At 43.5% G+C, this 26,998-nt stretch overlaps 1 protein-coding gene and 1 long non-coding RNA gene across 2 annotated transcripts in view; both read right to left on the reverse strand.

Annotated features, from left to right (window-relative positions):
* The window catches only part of CHKA (choline kinase alpha), a 21,467-nt gene extending 20,476 nt beyond the window's left edge, over nucleotides 1-991 (reverse strand). Inside the window, exon 1 of the mRNA XM_019616074.2 lies at nucleotides 913-991. The gene's annotated coding sequence lies outside the window, so the exon portion shown is untranslated. The remainder of the gene's footprint in view (nucleotides 1-912) is intronic.
* Nucleotides 992-1,593: 602 nt separating this feature from the next.
* Nucleotides 1,594-26,776, reverse strand: LOC104911049. Its single transcript, XR_004159852.1, has 3 exons — nucleotides 23,747-26,776; nucleotides 11,032-11,157; nucleotides 1,594-5,283 (listed from the first exon to the last, which is right to left on the reverse strand). It is a non-coding gene; the product is annotated as an uncharacterized LOC104911049 (long non-coding RNA).
* Between the last annotated feature and the right edge of the window lie 222 nt (nucleotides 26,777-26,998).

Genomic DNA, 26,998 nt, shown 5'->3' on the forward strand with positions numbered 1-26,998 from the left:
GACCGCAGCCCAGGAGGAGCCCGAGAGGAGAGGGGTCGGCCTCGCCGTTACAGAACTTGGTCTTCATGGTGGGAGGGGGCGGCGACGGCAGGGAAGGGACGTTGGGGCGGACGCGCGCGGCGGCTTTCACACTGCCTCTATCTCTCTTCGCGCCAACCTTCCGCCGCCGCCGCCAACTGCGAATGAGCCGCGCGCCCCCGCTCGGCCCCCATTTTATAGGCAGAGCGGCACGCGGGCTCGCTCACCTCACGCTTTTTCCCCCCGCTCCGATTGGCTCTCGGGTCTCAGCTCCTGCCTAGAGCGAGGCCGGGGAACAGGGCCACAGAACGGGCGCGCGCCTTCTGCCGGCTTCCGGAACGCCCGCTGATTGGCGCTCGCTCACCCGGGAGAAAGAAAGGGAGGGCGCGGGGCGCGCCGATTGGCCGCTCCTCTGTCGCCCTAGTAACCGGCGCGCGCAGCTCGGTGGGGGGGGTCAGCGCAAGGTGACCCCGCCCACCTCCCCTCTTCCCTTAGCGGCCCGGGACTCGGTGCCTCCCGAGGACTTCGTAACGGGACGTAGGCGGGGGGCTGCAGAGGTCCGAGCAGGTGAGCGCTACCGGCGGACCGAGTGGCCCGGTGCGTGACTTTCCGTCTGCGCCGTACGATTACGGTTACCGAGAGCGTTTGTTCAACGGTCTGCTTTTTACGGCGAGCTGCCGGCCGGCTGAGTCAGCCACCGCGTGCCGGGGCTGATTCACGGCCGCGTGAAGCTCGGCTCGGGAGAAAGCGCACCGCGCCGGGAGTGAAGGCGAACGGCAGGAAGGCAGCGGCGTCCGCCCCCGCGCCGCTGCCCCGCCAGCCGCTGAGGCGGAGCGGTGGGAAAAGGCCGGTGGGTAACCGCGCTGGAAAGCCCCCGAAGAGCCCGGGGGTTACCGAGAAGCTGCACTATTGGTTGTGGAGCTTCGTGCTCGCACGGCGGCCTCGGCACCGCTGAAGCGACCGCGGCGGCAGAACCCGGGAGCGGTTAGGGGTTAGGAACGCGGCTGCGGAACGGCGGACAGACCGATGCCTTCTGTCCCCCTCTGCGCCTCAGCTTTTCGTTTAGAACGTAAAATCCGCGGGTCAGAGCGCGGATTGGGATGCTGGAAGCGGCCGGCCGGAGCTGTGGGCAAACCTTCCCTCCGCAGATCCCTGCTGGAGCAGCCGATGCCGTTGCTGAGGTTCCATCTGCAGCTCACCGGGGCGGTCTCCGCACGCGGGCAGTAGCAGTGAAAACACCAGAACTAATTTTACCTCCCGCAGCGGCCGGTCTTCCTATTTCCAAGTGCTTGACCTTCACGCGACACACTCACAGCATGAGTTATGGGACATTAATTAGAAAACAAAGCTCCCAAACCCATAGAAGTTATTTGTAATCTTCTAGATTGCTCCCGGTGTGAACGGCAGAAAAGTCAGATGCTGGGACAGAGAGAATCCTGTCCCCTCTAGCTTGTTGATATTGGCCACCTCACTGACACTTCCTACCAAGACACGAGCTCTGCTTTAATTTACACAGTTAATTACAAGCCTCAGAAGCAGATAGAAAAATGTTTATTTTATATCTTTTTGCTTCCAACATGCTCACCTTTTCTTAATGTCAATCTAACGTAAGCTCCAGTCCTGTAACGACTTCTATTTTGATAAGTTCCTGGATGCAAATTAACTCTGTATGCTTATTTCCTACAGGAAATGGCTAAGGCAGTTTGCTCGTTACGTCATTTAGTATTTTAACACTATTAGTAATTAGTAACTCATTGTAATTTATTATTGAGTTTACAGAAAGGGCGTAACTCACTTGAAAAACGTTCAAAATGTTTTACAACAAACACCATCCATCTTCTGGGTAGCCACAAATGTGTACAATGTGATAAAGGCAGAGAACAAAGCAGCAGAGGAACACGTGATAGAAATGAAGGTGAGTCATATTGAGGGCTTGCAGACCTAGTTCATCTAAAGTCACAGCAACACGTTACTCGGCCAAAGCACTTGTTTCACTATTCCCAGAAAGTAAGTGTTGGTTAAGGAAGGAATTCATTACTGGCAAGATGATTTTCAAGCTTAAGTTGTGGGTGAAGATTCTTTCATGTTGCCAGAGTTCCTGGTTTGAGTGCAGGAAGCCTTGTGACAGCAGTAGCGTGAGCTTGGTCTTATTCAAAACCTAAGCAGCAGTGCCAAAGACAAATGGTCTGAAGGCATGGTGCAAAACTGAGTGCAGTACATAGAAACACTGGCACTGGGTTTCACTAAGTGTGAAATCCCTCCCTCTCAAAGTAAATAGCTTTCTGCTCCTAGCCAAAATCTCCTGGTTTGGCTTAAAGCACATAGGAGAATCAATGTATGATAAACAGATACTGCTGTTCTCCACACTTCAGATTTTCAGTGGATAAACAGAGGAAGGTTCCCATTCTAGAGCTACTAAGTAATAATTTTCACAAGTTTTACATCCACATTCAGATGGAACAAAATAAAATAAACCTTTTCCTGCTACTTGTATACGTGGTTTTTCTTCTGCTCCTAAGAATCTACTATGCTTAAATAATGCATGTAGTCAACCTGAACAAAACTGAGGCTTCTGTTAAGATCAGAATATACTAAAAAAGGCATCAGAAGAAAAATATTCAAGGAAAGGAATTAAGTACAAACACTCCCAAACTGGACAGTTATGAACACTGGAATCAAACTTGAGAAACTTGATTACGTTCTCAGCAGCAGCTGATCCCCGTTTCTATTTCTTGTGCACCAGAAGCACCTTGTTAAGTAACAGTGCAATATCCTACCCACTGGATTAGTCAATCAGCCTGCCATCTTAAGTATTGGGAAAAGGCAAACGCATCTTCATGTTCCTGATGTCAGCTTTTGTACCATAGCAACCCAGCTGCATTAGCACACTTTTTTTTTTGTAGACAGCAAACATAGGTTCCATATCTATGTTCTATTTTTGATTCCATCTAATAGTTTCATCAACAGTAGCACCTAATAAATGAGACTCATTAAAAGAATATTTCTTCAGCTGCCCGCATCCCCTGGATACATGAGCTTTAAAGCAGAGGAAGTAATGGTGAGATAAGAAGAGTGAGGGCACAGACAAAACACCGAGTGACTAATTATCCTGTAAATAAGGAATGTTCTGAACTAAGATTCCCTGGGGTGAGCAGAGGCTTAAGAGTTTGCATGACCTTGGCTATCAGCATGGAGATAGAGAGTTACCCATCTCAGAAGTGTCACACCTTCCTCTGTAACTTACTTTTCCCTCCGTTCTCATACTGTGACCACACAGGTTATTCCCCAGTGGCTTAACAGAACGTAGTGATCAGTGCATCCACTATGTCCTTTGCAGCAACAGAAGCACTTCTTCAACAAGTCTGGATGGAAATATCTACTCTTCACTGGTTATGGATGCAGTCAAGCAAATACTCAATCAGGAGAGGGCAGAAGTCTTTTTTTTTCTTTGACAGCATAAGTTGAAACATTTGTTTTTATTAATTTGTATGATCTACTAAAGCTCTGTAGAGTTGATGGTTTTTTTCCCCTTCTTTTCTTTAATACTTGTAGATCTGCAGCAAAGAGAACTGCAGTTGGATTGACGCACGATTTTATTCACTCCAGTTGCATTAGTGCAGCAGAAATTGCTTATTGCTCACAAAAGAGCTAAGTCTAGAATTCTGACTCATAAACACTTAATTTTCTTTCCCAAGTCTTTCTCATTATTATACTAAGAAGTGTGAGATTTTACTGGCAAGATCAAATGCCAGCTAAGCCCAGATCTGCCACAGAACATGAAGAGAATGACAGACACTTGTGCAGAAGGATGCAGATATCAGCTGAAAAGCTTGCAGACGTCTTAGCAGTTGTTGATAAGCATTCTTTACGTACCAGGAACAGGTTGCTGTTGAGATTGTGAATTCCATTTCTGAAACTGGGCTGAGGCTGGAGGCTTTGGGACAGGAGCTGTGCAGTCATTGCAAGAGTGGGTGAGAGTTCAGGGCTGTCTCTGTGTCCCTCAGCCTCTCGGCTCACCTCCACACAGTAGCTCTCTTTTGCCTTAGCAAAGCGCTCTCAGTCTAGTTCTGTGTCCAAGCTGCACTTGGCACCGAGCCTGCTTTCACTTCTCAATTCCTTGCTTCAATGTCTGGTAAGCCCCTTGCTGAATTTTAAACAAATAGTAAGGCTGCTGTTTCTTACTCCTTGCATCGGCAGCCAAATGCAGCACTCTGAAAGCCAGAGTTTTGTGAGGGTCTGAAGATGTGTAAGTCACCTAGGCAAGACGCAACTGCAGAAGAGGCTACACTGCTGTCCCATCTTCCTCTTCTCAGTGACAGTAAGGAGCTCCTGCAGCATAGCATTCCTTCAGGTTCATGTCATCAGCAATGATACTACATGCCAAAACAGACTGAGTAGCTCAGGCAGAGCAGAGTATTTCACCCAGAGAATTTGGTATGACATCTATGCTTTGACTCTAAGAGAGAGAATTTTGGGACTAAATTTGAGGTGATCCATGGAGAGGTTGCTTCATTTTCCTTCTGTATTTGTTTAATTTCCAGCTCAAAACACAAGCCAAACCTGAGGCTCAACTTTGGACCTGAAGTACATCTGACGGAGCACCCAAGGGGCTAAAGATTAAGATTTACTCTAGGAATTGTCTCAGCATATACATATCTCACTAACGTAAGGGAAGTGTTACACCAGAAAGCAGCCTTCCCAAGAAGATAACATGTTCATTCATTTGCTGTGTTGGTCTAAGATAACCACAAAGACCTAGAGCTTCTACAGTGCCAGGTACTCCAGGCAATGTGAAAAGATAACATTACCTGGCTCAGGTTCCAGAAAATGACTTTTCCTGGAGTCACACTGACCAAACCTTTACTATAATAGAGGTTACTTAATTACTCCACACCAATTTCATCTCACTGAAGAAACCCAGCTGAGGAAGTTTCTCAGGACCCCAAAGGTTTCAAGAATACAGTAGGAATTAACCGAGTGTTTTCTTATTTCTTTAAAATCAAAAAACAGCTTTAAATCTTCTGGTTGTGCAAGGCACTATGTACAGCCACAGCTTCAGGCCTACACTTAAAAAAGAAAACGCTGCAGCAGCTGGTTCCTACCTGCATGGAATTAGCTCTCTCTCAATCTCCCATAGGCTGCAGGAGGGGCGTGCAGCATGCAGAGGCACGGGAGTCTGCCCAACGTAGGCACAAGGGCTGCCCAAGATAGGACTTGTTCTCCTGACAGCAAGTGGATCAGCATGAGGCAGATACGATGTGGTAGCTGGGGAGAAAAGAAAAACAACATAGAATTAAGCACTGTGCATGCAATAGTGGTCTCTGGCAAAAGACTGTAGAGTATAACAAAGGACAAAGACAGCAATGCACTGTAGCAGTGCATTGGGCACTGTCACTGCATGTGTTAGCTACTCAGGCCATGAGGAACCTGAGCATTCACTGAACACATCCACAGACAGAGCAAGTGCAAAGCCAATTAAAGGACTTCCTTCTCATGTTCCTGTCGCTGCCATTAACATGATAGTAAATGCACTATATTTAGATGCCATACAAAAAGATCCAAGAACACACATCAGCACAGTGTTGTATTCATGAACAGCAGCCAGCTCAGGAAAATAAAAGCTGCATGTGTTCCTATGAAATTTCAAAGTCTATTTTTGGCCCAAACCACGAGGTAGGTCACAAACTAATCCAAAAATGACTTAGATTTCAAAATGGTCATTTTTTCCTTCTCTTTTGCTCATTATGCAACAAATTGCTATGCTAGGTATGCATAGCAATGGACTAACACCAAGCTGAAATAACTGATTTGTGACAGAACTTGCAGTTCCAGTACTGCTGGTTATTCAAGCATGCTGCAGTTTTTTCCAGTGTTAGGTTTTAAAATGGGTGGGTTCCAGATATAGATCCTGGACACTACGGTTTTGACTTGGGCACTGTTTAAGTAGATGTAATGGCATAGTTTTTACAGCACCCTTGCACAGTTTATCACTTAAACCAAAGCATGGTTTCTAGCTGGCTATTTCCAGGGGGCTGTCAGAGCTTTTTTATCCACAGTGGCCACGGCTGGTTAAGAAGACAGGAGATCAAGGCGTCTGCATCTCCTGGGAACCAATCCAGCAGTAAGGGTCTCCCCTGGCAAAGCCACAGGCAAGACATACAATCCAGGCAATATAGCTTTAGCAATCCCTGTCACACAGACACATTTATTCCTCCCTGGTGATAACAACGAGCAGCCTGAGGTTAACAAAAGGTCATTAAGTCAGAAAATGTTTCCAAACATGCAACAGCATGATTATTGCCTGCCAACCAAGTGATCACTGGACTTCAGCATACACGTGCTGAAGAGCAGAGAGAGTAAATACTGGAGTAGCAGTGCAGAGGCATTAAAACATTTCAGGTTGTGTTCTCAGTGAGAGAGCAGCTGACTGGCTCGCAGGTGTTCCAGCCTCAAACCTACAGAACAGTAGGTCTCTGTTTTACGCAGATGCTGAGGATTTTCTAGGCTGTTTGAAGAGTTTTAACTCATCTTTTCCACTTACAGAGCAAATACATCCCTCTAAACCTCCAAGATCAGAAGGCATTTGTAAAGTCAGTTCTCTGTCCTAGTCTTTGACTATCAACATCTGCTTATTGTACAGTCTTCAGATTTTTCAATCTTTTTAATTGACATATTGACATAAAATAAGGGGAGCAGACTTTTATGTGAAACTGCACACCGGACAAATGGGCTTCATTCAGAACCCATCACTGAGAACATGAGGTAGGTAGGGGTAACCGCATGCATCACCACAGTGAAGCAGGACACACCTACACCTGGACTCAGAACTAACCTCACTGCTAATTGTTACTGGAATCACATTGCATGCTATAGAGCCTTTAGCTGTGGCATTTTATAGTTAACTCATTTAATCCTACTCTGTTTACATTTTGACCCAGGACAATAACACAATTACACATGACAATTAGGAAACTGCCATTAAATAATTAACACAACACCTTCCCCCCCAACAAAAAACAGAACAAACCCTCTGCCAGTTTAACTGGAGTGTGTTGTAGTTCATTACAGGTATTTGATAGTTTTATTAGTTAAATATGATATGATGTCAAGAATTTCTCTTTTCCACTCTGATGAGAATTTGTACCAACTGAATTTACAGAGCTGCCTTGTTATGTATTAACCAGTTGTCTGGGAATCCTATTGAGTAACAGAGCAGTTGTTGCAACACCAAGACTCCCATATAAATCATGCCTGAGTCTTAAGCAAATATTGGTTCACAGGAGAGATATGACTGCAGTTTAAGAGGTTACAGGTGCAGACTGAACTACTTCAGAGAGAACCACTCCCTCCATGCCCATGTGAGATTCACATCAAAGTGCTCACATCAGTTTGAATCCAGGGGAACAGAGTATTTTTCCTTCACTTTTGAGACTGTTTTTGATGCTCTAAAAATCAAAAGGTATCACGCAAAGTTATTTCATAATTTACACTGCAGACATGCAGTGCAACTTCTAGGAATAGGGGAGTGACAGATGAGTTATTTTTATGGTGCATAGAAAGCAGAGGGGGACAGCCTTTTCTACCGTACTGATGCTGTAAAAACTGCTGAACAACAACAACAAGAAAAAACAGAGCAAGGAATTTGAGGTGAAAGAAACTTGCGATAAAATTAAAAACTCTCTTATACACTTTGGGAAATAGAAGGAACCTCCAATTAGAGAGAGTAAGGCACGAGGGAAAAGGAGTGCCCCATCTCACTTGTTTTTATACTAACACAAAGTACTGTGAGCCACATCCCCACTGGCAACCTGCCCTTCTGTTGCAGTACACGCATCTCCTTCATTTAGCCCCAGATCCCAATTGTTCTTTGGAACAGGCAGAATACAGACACCCTTCTGGCTGCATTTCAGTTATATACCTAAATCAAAGTGGATTTCTCAGATCTTCTGGACTCCTACATCTCAGTGAGCCCAAAGTCAACAATCTAGAGAGAAGAGCACGTATGCTCCATTCCAACCAGTACAAGTAAGTGGATCACCACCTGAGACACTAGATAAGTCATAAAAAATTGGAAATAAATACCCTCCAAGGAGATCACTTGCTCAGGCATGTTGGCCTTAATTGTTGCTGTTACATAATACCAACTGGTCATTGAATTCAGAGTAATTAGCCCAAGACAATATAGTTCAGGTGACACTTTTACTCTGAAATGCATTTCACAATGCAGAAAGCCGCTGTTCTTTGAACAGTCTCCATGCATGCTCCACCTGCCACACACACAAGCCATGCGTGACAACAGAATCATTTTGGCCTGCTGTACTGGCTGTGGTTGAGGCTGTTTCTTACATAAATTCTCTCTATACCTGATGAATGAAGGACAGAGGGAATACAGTTATTTCCCAGTTCTTCCTAATTGCCAATAACTGTCAGAAAAAATCCCCACTTATATCATTCTTCAGCACATTGTGCAATTTTAAACCCTTTCCTTGCATCTGTAGTCAGCTAGCGTATTGCTCTGAATTGAGTAAGAAATCCTTCTCTCTGCTGTTTGACAGGCTAGTTAGTGTTATGGAGCTTTCTGCCACTGCAATCTAGCTGCTAGATTGTTTCTGCTAGCAGCAGAAACAAATATCTCTTGGCTCCCAGCTGGTCACTAGCCATGTTCTGTTTTGCCCCGTAGAAGCTGCCTTATCTGCCACAGGAATCCAGTTTGCCAGCTCTCTTCAAAATGAGCTTCCTTTTTGGGGTAGGATTTGGCTAGACACAGATCTGCCCCAGCTTCTTTGCAGGCTTTGATGTAGGCCTGGTCAGCCTACCCAACAGGAAGAGCATCAAGCATCCATCAGCATACAGGGCCTCTCATCCTGTGGCATGTCAGTGATCTCAGCTCTACAAGCTACCCAGCAACATGACAGCTGCACCTGATATATGCTCAAATGACCAATTTAGGAACTAAACTCAAGAAGCACCACTCTGTACCAAGTGTGCGCCTTTCCTGCTCTGAAAATAATCTCCTCAGCCCCTTTGCAGTTCTCAGTGCAATGCTGAAGCAGGGAAAGTACTGTAAGCAAAGGCTGGGCAGTGATTGTGCAATTCCTTCTCAGCACCTCCCTTGTGCTGAGTTCAGGGAAAGGGAGAAATTCTGTACTGCTGTCACAACAGTTATAATATTTTCTCCCTGAAGAAGAGACCTTGTGTGCAAGGACATATGCAAGTTAATACCTGTACATTCTAGGCATGTTTGAGATGGACAAGTGGCTCTGCTGAGAGAAATAGTTCTAGCTCATCAACCATGTAATCAAAAAACTTTAATTACAGACATTCACGCTAACAGAGAAAAAATCATCTTTGTTTTGACTCCAAGCATAATATCTATTAGAGAAGTATTGCTTTGAGGTCTTCAGGGGGTTGTCTTATAGAGATCTCAAAAAAAAACAAAAAAACAAAAAACAAAGCAATAATGACAGATTTTTTTCTCCATGTTGTTTTGGAAGGGTTTTTAAGATCAGTGTTTCTCCAAGCCAGCAGCTACTGGATACTTCTAGGGCATCTTCTGGGACACAGATGAAATGGTCCCATTTCAGCCCTCACAAGAAGCTTCCTCCATTTGAGTCTGCCAAGATCATGGCTAAAAAGGTTTTGCTACAAGGACAGGGAATGTGCTTACAAAACTGATGGAGTATGTGGGATCATGGACTAACAGAGTGACACGCACCATACTGACAGAACACTGAGTCAGACCATTTCCTTCCTGCTCTTAGCCCACTTGGCTTGAGTCTTTATTTGTCTTTACAGGATACTAGCGTTCCCACACCTGCCTGCAGCTATCACTGCCTGGCAGAGCCCCAGTCATCTTGGTAAGGAAATCAGAGGCAAAGGTCTAATAGTGAAAGCCCCAGCCTGGGTCAGGCCATCCTGGAGCTAGTACAACTGCCCTGTCGGCATGGCCTGAGTGACGCTGCCCTCACTGCTGCTCAGAAGCATTTCTTATGGCTGCATGGCCTGATGCACCTGAAAGACACCAATCAGTTAAAGTTCAAACCCAGCTGGCCGCCACAAAAAGAACCCCAGCTCCCTCCCAGAATGACTTCAAAACAACCAGAATGACCTCAAAAACAGAAATAGAAGTGCTACTCAACTATCAGCTGCCCTCCTGGAAAAACCCATTTTCATCATTTTCACCTACTGGCAAGCACTACAGGGTCTGTCCACCAGTGTCCTAAGGCTACACTCTCCAGGAAGCTATCCTTGGAAATGAATGACAATGCCTGTAGTGTTCTCCTTTTCCCCTTCCCCTCCCACTGAAATCAGCAGGGGTTTCTAACACATTTTCCTCCATTCAAAAGTCATCCATCTCAGTGTAACCTCTGTAGAGTTGTAACCTTAACAGGACTTTCTTGTTCACAAAAGATTGCTCATTCAGAGTCTTCCTATGCTCCTTATCACCCTCTCATAGTGGAAAAACAACTTCAGTCCCAAGATTTTGCACAAACCTGAGGAGACTTTATTACACCCAGGGTGGGATTTCACCACAGACATTCGTATCTCAGCTCAGTTCAGACTGTGTAGTCAACAGTATTAAGGGCAAGGTTCACTGATCCCTGAAAATTCTTCAAACAAGTGCCGATTTCTTTTGTTTGGTTATTAAAGGAAGCTGGATGAGGCAACTTAGATATACACATTGATTTTGTAGATACTTAAAATGAAGATGATGTCTTGGTTGTATGGGGAAGGACAAAGGTCTCTGTGTTCCCTCGTTGTCTGAAGAAAGAACTTGAGAAGTATCAGTGCACAAAGACTGAGCACGTGTGTGCAAAAGCAGAAAGGCTGATATTTTCAGCTTGACTGTTGCTCTTGGCTGAAACAAAATAAAGCTCTACTATTATTATTATTATTACCACATTCAAGGGATCACTGTGAAGGACAACCCTGCCACCAGGCAGAGTAACACAGCATAGAATCTGACAGATCTCTCCTTTTTCTTTTAGACTGTGTTAAAACGATAACACTTACCTTATCTGCAGACTAACAACAGCTCCACAGCAGGAAAGTTAAACAAGCTTTAAGTCAAGGGGATGCAGCCATCACCCCTCATCACTGACTGACTCTATAGACTACATGCACTTCCAGGAGAAAAATCTGCAAAAGAAAGAGGTTTTGAGGTGTTAGTGGCCTAAGACTACAGCCACATAGTCCAACATGTTCCATATACACATTTCCCTTAGGTTTTATTCACAGGCTATCAAAATCAGAGATTTCCTTTAAATCAGAATGCAGCCAACATTGATAGGAGATAATGTCCTAACGTAGATTTCAGCCATGTGACAAAAATAGTAAACAAACCAACAACAAAACAATAACCAAAAAACTTGACACAGAGCCAGTCATCAATAGACAAGCACCACAGGGTGACCGAACTAATGTGTCCCTGGGGACTGTACAGCTAGAGAAGGGCTACAGAAGGGAAGAGGTACCTCGGGGGATTTCTGCTCTTCTCTCTGTGTTTAATGCCAGGCAGTTTGCAGATGAACCGTAAATTGTCTTAAAGCACTTTTAAAGGAAGAAAGAAATGCTGTTTGGAACATGTGGTTTCCTTACCACAGCTGCTTAACTCTGAGTAACTCAGTTGCAGAATCCCTCTGTATCTAGAGGTTTTCATGCTACTAATTATTGAAAACTTACTGAAGACACTTTCCACAGAAGTATACTTGTATGATTATCCTCCTGTGTTACATCAAATTAATTAAAATATTACAGGCTTCTTGGGCAAGGCTCTATTTATCCTGTATTGTATTTTTTCATGTAGTCAGCTTTCTTTTCAGTAAGGTGTGTTCTTCCACACCCACCCTTTGGCCTTGAGAAGGCCAGTCCCTCAAGAAACCACTCCATGCTCTGTTTGTTTTAGTAATTCTTACCCAAGGTCTTTATCTCAGAATCCTGTTTGTGCAGCTCTGGACAAGATTCAGTACTTGGTGGGGAGGGTGAGAGAAGGGGGAAGGATTTCTTAGTGCTTTTAGTATTTAATGTTATCTTACTCAGGATTATTAAGTAGATGATTTGCAAAATTATCGGCCCCAAGGTGGTGTGAATCTTTGCCTCTTACAGTAAGAACAAATGCAGCTTGACACAGCAGCTATGAGAGGGGGGAGGACCATGGGGAGCTACAGTTTTTGGAGCATGCACAAGGAACCCAGGAAACCTGAGACCAAAAGAAATCTGGCAGATTTGTTCATGACAGCAACAAACTGAAATCACATCCAACTCCTCTTGCCATCACACCTGCAAACGCATGGCTTGCAGTGCTAGCCCACGTAATAAATTTGCTAATCAGAGCAATGGATTGGTGAACTGGCCAGCATTAAGAACACATAGATGACTGAACAAGAGCCACTGCTCATACAGTGAGCTTAGCAGCATGGTGCAGGAATGCCTGGAATGTTTCAGTCAGCAGGTACTCAAGAGATCCCTCTCTAGGAAACATCTGCGGTTCTCATATCAATAGTTTCCCTGCCCACTGCCTCCCTGAGACAGTAACAGTGGCCCCCGTCTTCTCCTCAGAGGTTCCACACAAAGTGAAATCTCCTCCACTCCAGTCTTAATCTCAGCTTTCCTTTCTGAGGAAAAGCTGTCACAGGAAATGGAAATCCCACACATCAGCAACATACTGGTGCTATTCCAAACCAGGTCTGGGTCCAGATATGGCTTTGGGAGGCAGGCTGCTTTTAGACGATGGTCTGTTCCACAGCACTGAGTCCTGCAGTTCATCTGTTTAACCACTTCCAACAACCAGGAAAAAAAAAAAGTTGCTTGGAAACAGGGAGATATGGTATAGAGTCCTTTTTTCTGCCACATCCTCAAGATGCACATTTTATCAGAAAATACTCCCTCGCTAGATTCCCAAACTCCTCTGAGGATGAAACATCTCCACCCATCCAATTAATTCTTATCACTTCTGGACAGGTAACGCAACTGGCAAGAAAAGCCTTCTGCCCATTTATAATTAGATGAGAAACTTCACTTCTAGAAGTGAAAGTTGTGAATTACCATAGCTGGCATTAAATCTGACACGAAGTGCAGATGTGTCAATTTGAGGAGGAGGCACACACAGAGCCAGTTGCCAATTTGGCAGTGTAAAACTCTGGATACACACCAGCCAATAGACTCCCCTATCCTGTCTCTAAGTTCACTTGTGTTGCTTATAGACTTCTCCTTTCCAAGGCTCAGAATCTGACCAGAAACATGGCCCTTCCTGGATTACAAAAGATTCCTCTTTATAAAGCAAGGCAAGTTGGGCTTGTCCTTCCCTTTCACTGGAGTAAACTTAGAGAAATAGGGAAGAAAGCCACCTGAACCATGCCATCTCTAGGCCTAAAGCAGAACAAAACCAACACAAATTAGGGGAGGCTTTACTGACTCAAAAGCATGGGGACATTTAACTCTGCTAAGTGAGTGGAAGAACTGATTTCACTCAATGGCAGGTCTGGTCCACCAGTGCCTAGAATTTCAGTCGATGAGAAATATCACTTGCTTGGATAATGACACAAGGCTGCACAGAAAGGGTAAATCTGACATGCCTTGGTTTGTAGAGGGGAATGTCCTTTAAGGCAGTACTGCTCTACCAGCTAAAAGAACTCAGATGTCTATTTTTGCACAACACTTCTTCTAACAAAGGCATTATATTGACATGCTTAATCGAAGTCCACACTCTGAGGAACTACAAAACTGACCACTCCTTCTTAAGAAGTAGCTTTTAGAGAAGTCAACTTTAGAGATAAGGCAAACCTTTCATAAAATAGGGAGAGGAAACAGAAAACTCATTTAATTCTTGGATTTCTGCTTTCCACCACACAGTGCATGCGTTTCTGTGACTCGCTGCACAAAAATATGGCTGCACAGTTGCCTGGAAATCCCAGAAGTCGCCCTCCTCCTCAGTACAGTTCAATCTTTCAATCGTTTCAAGGTCTCCTTTCTCCATTGCCAGGATCTACTGCATTTCCACCTCCCGGGCCATCAGGGCCTCTCTCTCCTCTCCTGCTAAGGTCATTTTGCTTTGTTCTTGTGCATTTCTTTGCATCTCCCACTCCTCTCGTTGCCATCTTTCATGGGAGTGCTGCACATCCTCTTTGTTGTTTCACTTGCTGATTCATCCAGTCAATCTATTTTTGGAGCCTCTGAAATAAATTGCTAGAAGCTGCAGGGAACAAAGCCTTCAAACCTGGCTCTAGGACCAATGTTTTTGCTCTGTCTCAAAAGAAGTTGCACTCCTGCTCTGCGTGAAGGAGTGTAACTCTTATATAGTTCCTCAGCTCATAGTGAAAAGGTTGCTGATCATTGCAGCAAATGAGAAACAGAGCAGAAAGGGTTCAGCGAGAGGCTACGTTCAACCAGGACACACAGTAATTCCGACCAGAAACAAATAAAGCTTATGGTGTCAGCTGCCACGTTTCTATCTCTCATCAACAGGTCACAAAAACTCAATTATTCACAACTCTGAGAGTAGCAATGAGTACTTCTGCAAGTATCAAAGAGGACAAGCGATGCTCATTCACCAACAGTGAATTTCAACAGTCATTGAAAATTCTCAAGGAAATGTTCAGCTTTATTCCTGCACAGTGAATTTAGCAGCTTAGAGCACCATCCCATGCTACTCTGGGTGCACGTTCTGCTCTCAGAGCAGGGGTGTCAGAGTGTTTTCTCTTGGTGCCCCAAAAGGAGGACAGCAGCACAGGACTTACAGAGCCTGAGGGAATGGTTTGATGGAGCGTGCAATGTAGGCCTAGAGCTGCTGCTGTGGAGGTCAGGGACAAATCGGCCATTGGTTTATGTGGCAGCATTTATACCAGCTGGCATTACTGAAAAATGCCACCTGTGGGCTCTGTGGAAGAGGGTTGCTTTCTCTATTCCAAGTGGAACTGAAAACTTGTCAACTACAGCCCTGCAGAACTGATAGTTAGTAGAGAAGGGCTATCTAACCAAACATCCCTTCGATCCTAATAGCACTTTTGCGATGCTTTAAATCAGGCTCCTTTACAAAAGAAGAGGATCACAACACTTTGAATAGAAACATTTTCTGTACATAGATTTGTTTCCAAGCAGAACTAAAAGTCCACTGCTGCCAGACCCCATCTGAGGCCTCATCCAAAACTTCAACATCTTATCCTGTTTGGTAGCTTTCTTTCCTTGTTAAAATAAACCCCCAACAGACTCTTGTTAAAAGCAATGAAATTGAAATCCTGAAAAACCTACTGAGCACAACTATCACTAAGTGCCACAGTACTTTAATCTTCAGGCAGCATGGTGTCTGCTGGTGGGAAGGCCATCTGAAAAGAACTTGAAAACTTGAGACATAAAGCAGAAACTACTAAATGAAACATCCACGTAATAGAGCTAGCAAGGCACTAAGATGAAGCCTTAGATTGCCAATGTCAACAAACAAAACCTGCTGCACACCCAGCCGTAACAGGAAGCAGGAATTCCTTGCCCAGAGATGTCATCTGAACAGAAAGTCCTGGAGATAAGTGCTGTGAGAGCACTGACCCTGGGATGGTACTTGCCAACAGGTTGATGGTGAGATGGCAAATTGGATTCCTCTAAACTGAGGTGGCACGTGCAGTTATCTCAGAGCACTTCACTGTGCTGAAGCTGAAGCAGACAAGGTGCTTATAGCAAAGTTCAAGTCGTTGTTTCAGTGAACATGTAATTTCATAGCCCTGCAGGGATTTTTCAAGGCCAAGGAAGTCCAGAGTCTAAGGTCAGACCCTCATAAATGAGAATTTACTCACACTCAGCTGACTCACATGTTGCCCTTTGAATGGACACATCAACAGGAGTTGCACTGCCTCATTCACCTCCCTTTTCAATACCATTTTGTCAACGCAAACTGGAAGCAGAGATGACAACTCAGACCTGCTATTGTGAACTTTGGCAGCAATGTGAACTGTTTACCCTCACCACAGGGTAGCATCACCACCAAGCTCCAAAATCAATATGAATTAGATGACATGACAGGCCCAGATAACATTCACTGACAAGACAGAGCAACACTGGAGAAGTAAACCATCATACTGTAACTACTGCCTTGTGAACTGCAACGCTGCTCAGGGCAATATACGACTTTACCCTAGGAACAGACATACATAACTTTGTAACTGACATCCTGCTTCACTCTTCTACAGAAAAGAGGACTTAAGCATGGACCTAGAGATTTTTAAACTGGAGTACTTACTGTACTCAGGCTGCTCAGAAGACTTTTTGCAAGCACTTGGTCATGCCTACTCATACTGACCTGAAAGAAACTACACACTCATGTTTAACTTCCGTCTTTAGCAGAGTAATCCTCTGGCACTGCTGTTAGCCCTGATAACTTGCACTGTTCTCCGTATCCTACCTTTCACAGTTTGGCTCACTGGAAGTGTTCCCTGAGTGGGAAATTTCCACTCCTGGAAAATTTCCCAGAGTGGTTCAGCTGACAGTTGCATTAAAAATCACAGCATGTATCTGTAGATGTCCTTGTATCAAACGTTGAGAGATGTAACACAGCAGAGATGTAATTGCCACAGCTACGCTCTTAAACAACTGCTTATATCCCAGGGTATTCTCTTACCTGAGCTGACCAGCTCCAAGCACACAACTGCAGATCTTGCTCCCCTAATAGCTACATAACTTTGTCTTTGCTGCAAAATCCATTGCCCAGGTTTTTCCCCCATTTTCAGGGTCATCCACACCCATACACAAAAACCCAACTCATAAATCTTTCTGCTGGCACATTTGGATAAAAATTAACAAGATTGTGAAGGCCAGCCAATGCTCAGACAGCCTCCAGGCCCCATCAGCTTCCCAGGTCTGCTTTTAGAGCAGATACCTCACACCGTCCTCCTTGTCTTGTCCTTGACAATTCTGCCCATTGTTCCCTGGAAAACTTCCCAGAACAGTTCAGCTTACAGCAGCACTAAGAATCTCAGCATGTGTCAGTAGATCTTTTTGTATCAGATGTTCTGAGATATAATGCAGCAGATGCTTAATTATCACAAGGTTTGCTCTGTTATATCCTCTGTTGGTTATTACTTGAAGAAAGAATGAAAGCACAAAAGAAAGAGTCAGCAAGTAACCCTTCTTTCAGCAGTAACCAGACAACCGTTTTTTGGAACTTTTCCTGATATAACAACAACAACAACAAAAAAAACCACACATACCATGAAGACAGAAACTTGGGCAGCAGTGGTTTTGAACTCCACAACTTGTAATTTTCCTTCTGGTTTTCCATGCGTGTGTTACTGGAAATATAATTGACCATTAGGTAGACAGCCATCCTCTACATACGTATTTAAGAAGCAGCAAGCCTCTGGAAGCTACTAACTGCTTGTATCAAAAGGAGATTTTCACCAAAGCAATCCAAATTCCTGAGTTAACTGATATCCTGCTTTGTCTGATCACTATCACCATAGTGACTGCAGGAGTTGCCTCTGAGCTCCCTCTCTCCAACTCACAGATCAGAAAGGAATAGGAAAGCTGCACCAGGAAGGAAACAACTTGAACTTAGAGACCAGTGGAGCAGTCAGAAAAGTGGGCTTGAACTTATGGCCCAGTGAGACAGAAATGGGCTGTGGTTCAGAAGCACCCTTGGGCCCTGCTGTGATTGGAGAAACAGTTTAAAAAGGAAAGAGGTGAATGCAGCTTGTGCACATGCTTCACAGAGTACCAGTATCCAAAGGCTAGCAGGAGTACTATAACACAAGTCAAAGTGAAAGAAGAGCAGCTGAAGATGAGGAAAGTAAATAAAGAAGGAATTCACAGCAACGTAACAAATGCCTTTTAGCTAAAGCTGCAGCAAGCTGATTCATTCCCCCCTGACATCATTTGCGTGGCCTGCTCCCTCTCCTGGGGAAAACTGGCACCAAAAATATAATTTAAAAAAAAAAATCACAACCCAAACTGCTCCAGGAGACAAGAGACCCACAGAGCTCAGGGCAGACTGTGCCTGTGTTTGCCAGGTTATTCTGGTCAGAGAGGGTTCAAGGTCCCTGTGCTGCTCCTTTGAGCATGGCTGTCCCGGCCAGAGAATCTGTACCCTCTGGACTCCAGCATACGCACACACAGACAACAGCAGTGCTCTATTCTCCCTGCAATGGTGCTGCTGCCAAGCACCTCCCAGAGCATCTTCTGATCTCAGCCAGTGGGATTGGCCATATATTTGCGCAATAGGCCAGCATCCAAGAACTGCAGCGCTCGCAACCGCTTGTCAGAGTAAATGCTGGGGGTAAAAATGCTTCTCTTCTGGGAAGAGGACAGAGATCATCAGTTGGTCACAAGTGCTACAAAGAGTTGACGTTTTTAGTCACAGAAATAAATTTCAGTGCCTGTGAGTGAGGAGAAGGAAAAAAAATCTTAAAATATACTCTTGTACTGAGAAATATTAATCACTTCCTACCCTCCCTCTTTTGGGATTCCTAAGATCAGTTAAAAATCTTTGCACTGAATCTAGCTCTGAAGATCTTGCACTAAGATTAGATCCATCTGTTCAAAAATGGTGCATTACAGCAGCCAGTAAATACCACATAATGCAGCACTAGTCTGACCAGGAGGAGAGGGGTTCTGCTGAGCTTAACAAGGCTTGAGCACATACCATACTGGGTGGCACTGGTGCAAGACCAATGCCTCTTCCTTCTAAATCCATGAAGAACTTTTCTACAGCAAACTTATAGTTTAAGAATACACAATTAAAAATGAAAAGAACAATGCACAGAGCGGAGATGGGGGACAAGGTTTGCCTGTAAGCAAGAATCAGTGGCAGAACTGGGAAAGAAACCAAAACCTTTTCTGCATTCGTGGAGTATGACCCATCACTCACCTTGTCCAGCTGTACAGTCTGTGCCTGCTTTGTGGAAGCCTTCATCTTGGTGATGCAAGCAGGGAAAAAAAAAAAAAGACCTTGCCTGATTCTTAATAGCCTAGGAGAATCATTAAGTAACATCACACCATGCAACAATTCAGTCAGCAAAGGCCCTAAGAGCTGCAGCCATTCCCTGTTTGCTTTACAGCTGCTTTGCAGTGCCAGGACTCCTTTTTACAAGATCTTGCACTTCAAGTGCTGCAGCACCCATGCCTCTCAGCTGCTAAGGAGCCAGGTTCTGTGAGGGGCACTCCATTTCTTTTGGAAAATCCAATCTGCCTAGAAACATTCTTAGTGAAAGCAACTGCATGGCAACATAAAAGGGGTGGAAGACTCACTTTTTAGAAAATATATTAGGCTTGAATATGGGGAAGAATAGATGAAAAGCTTTTACATAAGATAAAAGAGAAAAAGAAAATGTCTATCCCTCTATGGCATCTACAAGCAATAAAACAGAAGCGTTGCTTAACTATTTTACTGTTCTAATGATAGGAGTTATGCTACCTAATTTAAGACTCAGAATAATACAAAACTTTGCATAGTAAGGACAAGGCCTTGTCTTGAAGAGTTTTATTAGATTGGTGACAAGCTACAGAACACAGATCAGGAGCCAAACTTCAAATTCTTTGGTGATGTGTAAGACAAATCTCACGAAGGACACGCAGGAGTAGGAGAAGCAATAAATACAAGGTAGGAAAGTTCAAGACTAATAAAAAAAAAAAGTTTATTGCAGCATTTCCTGGCCAAGGCAAGCAAGCGACCTGATTCCCAGGCACAGAAACAAGTTGCTATGGCTGGCTGAGACCAAACTGATTGTTCTCTCCAGAGACTGCCAACTTTGCTGCTAGGGCTGCAGAGGAGGATGCCAGCCAGTGCCTTGGACTCCACAGTGTATAGCCCGTCTTTGTCACAAACTCACCTTTACCAAAGTTAATTCTGGAAACTGGGCACCTGATGTTAGGGCTCATATTGCCTCCTGTCTCCCTTGGCAGAGGCATTTCTCAGAGTCAGCTGTGGAAGCGCTCTGCTTACAAGGTCCGTGCCCCTCCAGTATCTATGATTATTTCCTTACCAGTTAAACCCAGCCACATACCTTTAGGTTTGACACGGTCTCTTGTCTCTTCAGACAGGCAACACTTGAACCCATACAGAGTACGACATGTGAGTATCAGGACTTTTCTCTGCACTAAGAGCAGTGAGCATTTATGAGATCAGCATCTGACACTCTCCTGCTATGTGCCGTTAACAAAGCTCGTTCCTCTGTGCCCCAGTGTCTCTATCTATAAGCCTGGCACAGCAGCTCAGATCTCCTTCAAAGATCAGTGTGATATATGGTAGGTTACTGGCACGTTGTTGGCAGCTCTTGATCTTGAGACTTCAGTTTCTGTGACAGTAACAAGCCTTGAGATCCAAGATTGCAGAAGGTCACACAGTATTTATCTACATCTTCACAATTTGTATTCCTCCAAAGTTTCCACTAAGATTTCATTAAAACAAATCTTTTAGATTGGGTCATATAATAAATACCTTGCAATGTGGGGAAAGAATATCAAGTAAACCAAGCATGAGAGATCAGTCTTAGAGAGATGTTGACTAGATAGCCAGTATCTTCTTCCTACTGCTGATAAGACATAACAAGGAATTGCAAAGTCTGAGCAAATAATGACTTAAAAGTATCACACAGCAGCAGGATAGCAGCAGCCAACTTGTTCTCACTTGATTTTGGGAGCTGCAAGACCCGCCAACAGCCTCTCCCCCCCAAGAATCTATGCAGCATTCCTTAGGCAAGTGTTAATGCTGGATTTTTACCAAGAAAGGATTCTTACAGACTCAGCAAACAACAGGAGGATGTTATATTGCTTGCTTCTTTCTTCTGTTTCCCCCCTAGTTCCATTCCCCAGTACCTCCCCTTGACCAAGAACCTTCTCAGCAGCTATCAGCTGAATGTGAGGTGCAGGAGTACATGCTATCTGCTTAGCCTGCTTGCTCCTCCCAGCAGTTATTCTACTAATGGAAACAGCAGAAACTCAAAGAAACAGGCATGGATAAGGCTAGAAAGTGCTGACAGAGGGATCTCCTCATAGTGGAATGCAAAGGATTAAAGCTAGCAAGAGCACAGCTGTGTTCAGCATCAAGTTATTCCCTGATTCCTATTGGCTAGCATTGCTCTGTAACTTGGATCATATCCTGCCTCCAGCTCACTGCTGGTCTGCTTGCTTTCTTCTCCATGTGTCATTCAGATGCACTCTTGGGATATCACAAAGCAGAAAGCAATAAAGGGCCATGCGGCTTGTAACAAACACATACTAGCTTTTAAAGAGCCAGGCTGCAGGGCTGAGAAATCCTTCTCTTGGAAGGCGAGTGCCACCTTGTGTTGCAAATGGAAGCAGTCAGATGGATAAAATCCAATCTGTCTGCAAAACCAAATGATAGAATGGGACCAAAAGCCATCTTCGGAACAAAGCTCTGCTAGGAGCTTTGGCTTTCGGTACCCACCAGCATCATTCTCAATCCAATACAGTCCCTGCTGTAGGGAGATTCTGCTTTTTGAAGGGACAGGCAAGCTAAAGTGAGCAGATCATCCTTACAAGTTCTGACCCAAGCCGCAGCACATAGCCTTACCCAAAGAAGACATACCTAAGATGGAACTGTACATGAACAACTGCGGATGCCTTGTCTTCAGTGGAGACAAGGGAGAAACAAGGTGTCACCTAACACAGTAAAATTCTGCTGAGTGTTACTGAATTCCATGCTGGAGACTAGCTAGCAACACATGTGGAAAACTCAACAATGAAATGACACAAGGATTTTACAGAGCAACTGTAAAATGTAAAATATTGCTATGGTTGTTATACTGAACCGATGTGCAGGTGAGAGAAGCCAGCTATTTTGCTGTTTCTTATTAGCTTCCTTAAAATTAACTTTGAGGATACTACTCTAGATCAGGGTTAAATTTTATCCGGTCAAACTACATGAGATACCTCAAACAAATTTCTGAAAATGCCTGGAACTGACTTTAAGGGAAGCTTTAGCATAACCAGCTTTGTGAAAATGTTCATTTTGTTTAAAAATGGAAGGTTGCTACTGTGTGAAAAGACAAGTTCCTTAAAGATTCAGAAAAAAACAGTACTGCTTTGAGTTTTATTCACTTTGGGGTTTCTTCGTAATCTTGAATAGGAAGAAAAGCAATTTGTCCAACCTATTAGGAATATAGGAATTCCTCTGCAAACACCTTGGAAAGAAACAGAGTATGAGTATCCTATTCAAGAAAACTTTACACAAACAGAATGCAGTAATCTGAACTTTGCTACAGCTAGGTGCTCTAAGAATTAAACCACCATGTGGACGATACTGTTTTCTCTTAGAGCAAAAGTGACAAAACCAGGAAATTCAGAATTCAGTTGTATTTAGAAGAAATGTGGATGTTTCACAGAAATGAAATTGAAGTATATTGTTGTCATCATGAAGGGTCTTAAACTGAATTCCAAAGCTACATGTGTAAGCATGTCTCCAGAAAGCCCAGGGATGCATACAAAGGTTACCCTTTATGCACATACTCACAAGACTGAGCCAAACCAAGAGCTGGATAGATGGATCACTTGTCCTATTACTAACTAACCACCATCACAGTGTGTGAGCAGTGTGAGCTTTTTGCCAGAAAGTAACACCACATTCTGAAGTGGAGAACTGAGAGGAAGGCCCAATAACTGTATATTCAGCATGCTGAAGGCAAAGAGAACATCATCAGAATTGAATTTCATCTTCCATTTCCCTCTCTCAGATTCCTTCCTTTCTTGATATTTGCAGTCTGACATAACAGGACAGATCAATCTCAATTCAGCAGCCAAGGTGGCAAAAAGGTGGCAATGTCGTGCAATCTCACCAGTGAAATGAAGTCTCAAGGATGCACAGGACTGAAGATCTGAGTTCGACTGTGGCAGCAGCCCTTAAGGTGATGCTTAACTGCTCACATCAGCGGGACAAAAATTAGCACTTACTGAGAGCACCCTTCAGGATTCTTTCTGTTAGCTCTGGAGTCCCAGATCCAAGCTGTTTGGTGTCCAGCAACTGAAATAAATAACTCTCTCTCTGTAGATGTACCATTTCTAGGATAGCAGCTGTATCTCACATGCCTATCAGCTGCACGGGATGGAATCCCTTAAAGAAATGAGCTGAACATGCAGTGAATCAGCACAAACTCTTGCAAAGAAGCAGTAAGCAAGGAGCACTGTGTGATCAAAATGTTCCTTAGCAAAAGTAGTATCCCTTTTAACTGGATTTTTGCTGGCATGGATGTGGTATCCACATGCTCTGCCTGACAGAGATGTGAAAAGTGGTATATAAGTACAAACTAATTACTATTATTTGCTCTCTGCAGGCTTCCGAAAGTCCTGTGTGCCCTGTTATTCGTGACACGTTTTGTAGACAGAAAGCACTCTTGGCTCAGACCAAAAAAAGTCCATCTATCCCAGTATGCAATCTCTGACAGTGACCAATAATGCAAGACTGACTTCCAGACAAGTTAAACTTTGCTACAGCTTTTAAGAGAAGCACTACAACTGTGTCCTTCCAACTGACTGAAGCTCAGTATTGTAGACTCTTAACAGGGAGTAAGTTTACGTCTAAATATGTCGTGTTTTCATTCATTAGACCCTTTAAGTCAGAGCTTCACAAGTCCAACTACAGCTTTAAATTAAAAAAAAAACAAAAAGCTACACATCTAGGAAATACTGTATGTTGGCTTTTTTCCCCGAAAGGAATAACTAAGATTTTTCTGCCTTTTTTAATAAAAGGAAAGATGAAATGCTTTAAGGTATTCAGAACACTTTAACAGCTCACCTCCTTAGCCTTTCCTTTATTCTTCTTCAATCTATTGCATGCTCTTCTTATGCTATGTAGAGTTCACACCTGATGCTATTTGCATCCACTGAAATAGCTGAAACACACAAGCATTGTTAGTTTCACCAAAAATGACATTCCTCATACTGTGCTGTAAACTGAATGTAGATACACCAAGAGTTTGGGGCTTTTTGCTAGAAATTTAATAAGTTTGAAAAGATTTTGATCCTATTACACAGGCTGTTCCCCAACCTAGCACTATTTCCCATTAGTCACTATAGGCAATAATCTCAGAATTCACTTATATCCTATAGGAGAGGTCCTTATGCTAGGACTTGTGCCACATGCACATGGTAATAAGAACAGCATAAATCCGGGGAGGGTTGAGATTATTTTTCCATTTGATTTTACAACACTCAGTCTTCATGAGAAAGGTAAGAGAAAGCTGAGAGAGGACAGGGGAAAAAAGGGCTCTGCTCCCATCCATATCCCTTCCTCAACAGAAAAATACAAAAGTAGTTTTTCACCTCAAAATGCCTTTAAACGAAAGCATGCAGAATAAGCTCCTACAAATTGTTAACTCCAACATTTAATAAAAATCTTCTGATGTTCAAGTATCAACAGGTACTTAATGTTGAAAAAAATAAAATTTTAAAAAACACCGATTTTTCAGGAACAATTAACACAACCTCAGAAACTACAGTCAATCTCATATTTAAATGGAATACGAGTCGCTTGGCTTCTGGATTTCATTGCAGACCTGAAGTAGCTACACTCTACAGTTTTTTTACCATGCCATTTTGCAAGAAAACTTTCTGAAACACTTAAGCAGTTAAAAGGCTAAGTCTGATTTCTAAAATTAATTGTAAACCCCATCTTACCATTAAGACTGAAGTCATAGTACATTCCCCTCTAAGGATGTGTGCTATGAGATCAAAACCCCCAAGTTGTATCTCAAGGCTTGATGTCAATTCCAAAGTTGGCAATTGTTGTTCACCACTTAAACATGAGCAATTTGGCACCTCCTAGACACTGACTGAATAGGCTGTGACTCATCTTTGGGGCTATAACATTTTGGGCAGCCTTTGCACTTGAGTTCTTGCACAGGAAAGGACTCAGCCTCTGCATCTGGAAAGACATCTTTCTGTCTCAGCATCCAATATTATTCAAGAGACTGCAATAACAATGAGCACGAATTACCCAGCAGTCCTGTACTAATGCTGTGTATGCAAGATTTCTAAAATTACGAATAAAATCGTATCCTACTCAACACAATTATAGTTTGTAAACTGGTAGAGAACAAAAGTCTGTTGTAAAGTGTTGCAGCCAACACAATAATTGGAGCAGAATAACTATAAATCTAATTATGGAAGAGAATTGACTTCTGATATGCATCATAAAGCATCAGTGGAAAAATCTATGTTTTGTTGGACCCACTGGGTAGCTCCACACTTGACTGGAACTCGCTACCAAAACAATGAGTCTTTTGCCTGTTATGTCAAAACAGTTTCCAGAGAAACACTGTCTAGTTGGCCCCATTCTGCTCCAGAGCTGACATACCTGTACCTACAAGCAGTTCTCCAGCATCACCACTGTTTCTGTGACAGGAAATTTCTGGCCAAATTTCCCATACGGATGAGTCCAAGTAAGATTACACAAGTTAAATCACATGTAGCTGCCTAGTCCAGGGGAAAAGCTGTGGACTTCTTTTGCCTGTGGAGAGAAGGAATAGCATTGAAACAATCACCCATGCCCTGCAACAGTAAGAACATTTCATGGAATTGTTGTAAACAAGGTATTAAAGCTAGAACTGATGTGACATTGTGGAGAACAAGCAGCAGCTACAATAGGCAATATAGAGCAATTCCATACCTAACTTTACTGCTATGGAACAGCACTCACTAAAGAAAGACAACATAACCTTGTAAACTTGTGAAATCAAAAGGTCAGTAAGGTGCAGAGCATGCAAGGCTACCAGTTTCTTTATGGCTCAGCCCAAACGGCAGTGTTTCCTGGGAAGAGGATTTAAGAAAATACATAATACTAGTGGATACAGTGCAAATGTAAGTAGTTTGGCTTTTCGTTTTCAGCAAGTCTTATCCCAGAGTTCCCAAGCCTCCACCTTCTCATTTTAAAGAGGAGTAATAGATGATATAAATGTGGGGAACAGAGGCAAACTGACAACAAGAAGCAGCAAGGAGCAGCAGCTAAAAGCAGATCTGCATACGCACTCTGGGGAGCTCTGCAAGTACGTTTAACACATCATGTCAGGCAGTATTACTGAACAAAGCCAGTGCACTGTGAAAAGCAGAGTAATACTGAATGATGGTAATCTTTGTGCAAACTAATGATTGAGCATTTGAAGTAGGTACAGAAACAACACCCACCAGGGAAGGTTAGCTTGCCCTATGCAAGGCAGAGCAATCATCTGTCCTGTCTCCCTAAGACTGACATGAACACTTCTCAATAGGATCAAACTGCCTGCATTGTATTTTGCAGTGATTGTACTGTGCAATAAGCCATTGCATTTAGAACTTTCACATTAAAAAAAAAAACTAAAAAACTTTTAAGAACACTGTAGCTCCCTAAATCTGTTATGTGAAAAACATTATTTGCTTTTGTCTCATCTTTGTCTTCTACCCTGTTGACTCTCCATTGTAAGATGTGAGCCAGCTAATAGTTACACTTGTTACTACAAGTACTCATAAGCTCTTGCTAGACATCTTAGCTGTATGGGCCTTTGTGTGCAGCACTTGCATCATCAGCAGCCACCCTGCTGTTTCAGCAGTGGCTGTAACATTCCCTCCTTAGTCTCCCCACCTCTTCCATGTGTCAGAAACACAGCTAGCTGACACAGCCCATTTCTAGCATCCCTTCTCACGTTAACTTTTCATACACGTGACACAAACATTCACCATTTCCCCTAATCTTAGTGGTAGGGGAAAAATCACTGTATGCCAATTTGTATACACATGATGAAAAACAGTTTGTTTTCATGGCAAGAGAAGGACAAAAAGGACTGTGGTTATACAAGTCCCACCTACCCAGATCATCTTGGGGGAATGCACCTTCTTATTTTCAAGACATTTCTAGCACCAAGAATCCTCAGCTAGATCCATCTACAGGCTTGTCTACCTGTAAATGATGAACATAGTTCTAAATTCTCCAATACAAGAAGCTTGTTCATGGAACAAGATCAATCCAAATTTCCTGATACTTGAAGAGCTACCTACAAAAAACCTACAAGTTCCA

This window comes from Meleagris gallopavo, chromosome 5, assembly GCF_000146605.3.
Source record: "Meleagris gallopavo isolate NT-WF06-2002-E0010 breed Aviagen turkey brand Nicholas breeding stock chromosome 5, Turkey_5.1, whole genome shotgun sequence".
Taxonomy (NCBI): Eukaryota; Metazoa; Chordata; class Aves; order Galliformes; family Phasianidae; genus Meleagris; species Meleagris gallopavo.